The following is a 2,667-nucleotide window of genomic DNA, read 5'->3' as shown; positions in this document are numbered from 1 at the left end:
GATTATCAGAGAATTCATTTCAGTTTTAGAATAACTGGAAAATCCACTTAGAGACAAGACAACAGGTCCAGACGTCTTCTGCTCCCACATTCATCTACAGTCACTGTGTTTTATGATGCATCAGTCTGCTTTAACATCTGTGACGTTCAGCATGTGATACATCAGAGACACTTCATGTCTCCATGCAGTCAGTGTTGTCCATGTGCTTGGTTAGTCTGTAGCCTTGGTGTCAATCACTCATTAGTGTCATGGTGGATGGAAGTCAGGACCCACGATGCAAATAAGACACTGAATGGGTGCAGGAAACACAGGTGTTTATTACACAAAAAAAAGGTAGGAGCGGCTGGAGCGGGGCAGGGGTTGCTGGATCTTGGGAGGGTTGCTGGGCTGCTGGGGCTTGGAAGGGTGGCGGCAGAAGCAGGACCTGGAAACAAGGGGGGAAAAACACAGTCAAGAACTCAGACATAAAACTAGCGAGAGAGCTAATGAACGAGAAACTGACGAATCTCTGAGCCGATATATTTACTATACCACTTGGGGTTAGCTGACAATCTGGCAAAGAGCTGTGGACTGGACCAAGGCTTTATGCAGACTGGAGTGAAAGTGACTTGATTGCAGATTGCTGGCAGGTGGCTTGATTACTGACGGCTGGCAGGTGTGCAGGTCAGCTCCGCCCAGCTCCAGACAGACAAACACTAAGATCCTGACAATTAGAGTGAATGAAGGCTGTGGGCTGTTTCTCCCACTCTGCTGGTGGAGCTCTGACCTCCCTCTCCTCAATCTGCTCTCATCTTGTGAATTTAAAAAAAAATCACACATGATACAAAATCACACAGGATCCAAACAGTCTATAGTTTGAAAGTCTTCTGCCATGTCTATTCATTTTTCTAAACCATCCATTCTCTTTGTTGACTGTTGCAGTCCAGTAGGTTGTGTCTGTGGAAGCTGTAGATTAGTGCACATAGGAGAGAGGGAGAGAGTTGGTTTGTTTGTGAACATTTCACGCTGCTCTCTCACACTTCATTTGCACCTGTTGTTGAAAAATCTTTGAAGGAGCTTTTGCTGTTTGCAGAAAAAAACTCTCACCCCCATTGGGTGAGTGCAGTGTTCAAAATACTCAAAAGACCAGTGAATGTCCACACCAAAGAATTTAGTTCAAATTATTTAGTGAATCTTTTCAGCAAGCAATGAACAATTACAGAATTCTGGATCAGATGTGCCTTTTCCTAACCAATAACAAGTGTTGGTCAGTCCACAGTCTGACAAACTAACTCTCCCTGATCCAGTGTATTTATACAAGTACAAACAAAGAAATGTGCATGGGCGTTTTGTCGTCTTCTGATTGGCTCTGCTGGCTTCCTCCTTCCTGTCTGACTCCGACCTTAAGTGTAACCTAAAGCTCAGCACGCTCAAAGGACAGTTAATGTATACACATAAATTACCACTTGTCTACATCTGTTACCTCCGGCTGCCCCCCTACACATGCCCATAGGGTGAACTTTATCAGTGGTTGTAAATAGTTTCCCTGAGGCAGATGTTTAAACAACAACTCACCCTTAGCACCTAAATATCCATTAGCATAAATCATTAAACAGTTTTAACTTTAATAGCCTGAAATACTACAATATCTTCATCTGCATATTCTCCTGCATTATGACACCTCTACTCATGCTCTTACACTTACAGCCACAATTTACACACTTTCCTGTTTATAATCCATCTGCTGTTTGAAAACAGTGACATGAGGTTTACAACCTGTTGCTCCATTTTATTGTGAATCTCCTCAACAATACAATTATTTGTGTGATTCACTTCAGGTTTCAGGTGGCAAGTGATGAGAAAACAGGGTTTTATTTATTCTTTAATGACACATACAATGTCCCAGGACGCACTGCAAGAACATATGAAAAGTTTAATCTGAATATTAGGTGATATATACATACATTCCGTTTGTTTAAATCCAGTACAGACTGGTCCTGGTATTTCCTCACACTCACAAAAATCCAATTTAAATCTGGTTTGTTGACACGTGTGAGTCCGACAACAACAACAGCCTCCTACACAGTTCAACACACTGACAAATGTGTCGCTCCACTGAGACACCAGATGAATGCCATTTGATTTCATGGTTCTGCAGATCTCAAGGTTAGAGAGAGTATGTTTGTGTGTACTCAGCTTTATGTGTGTGCGTGTGTGTGTGTGTTTGTGTGTGTGTGTGTGTGTGTGTGTGTGTGTGCCTCTGTTACTGATTCTCAAGTATTTCTGAGTGAAATTCTCTGCTGTGACAGATTTCACTGTTAGAGCTGATGCAAAGTTGACAGATAAGTACTTAGTACTGATGGATTCTTATAGCAACGCAGGACTTTTGATGAGTGTTTATCTGATTATAGAAATGTCTGGTGTCTTCAGGTGATGGAAACACCTGACATTGGGGTGTTTGGATGTGTAAACACAGAACGGCATCAGTTCTCTGAACTCTGTGATTCTGTGATCCTGTGACTCTGTGTTGGTGTTGATGAGAGCAACATGATTTCATCTGGATCTCTTATTTTAACAGTCTTGTCCCTCAGTCAGTGTGAGGCCAGTTTCACTGAACCAGATTTCATCATCAGAGCCTCAGTTGTGGTAAAAACTGAGGAGACCAAATCCCTGAGAGAAAACCTCATG

Source organism: Seriola lalandi, unplaced genomic scaffold, assembly GCF_002814215.2.
Source record: "Seriola lalandi dorsalis isolate HSWRI2012SDOR001 ecotype SW California unplaced genomic scaffold, Sedor1 jcf7180002054868, whole genome shotgun sequence".
Lineage (NCBI taxonomy): Eukaryota > Metazoa > Chordata > Actinopteri > Carangiformes > Carangidae > Seriola > Seriola lalandi.
Note: the sequence above shows the minus strand (reverse complement) of the source record.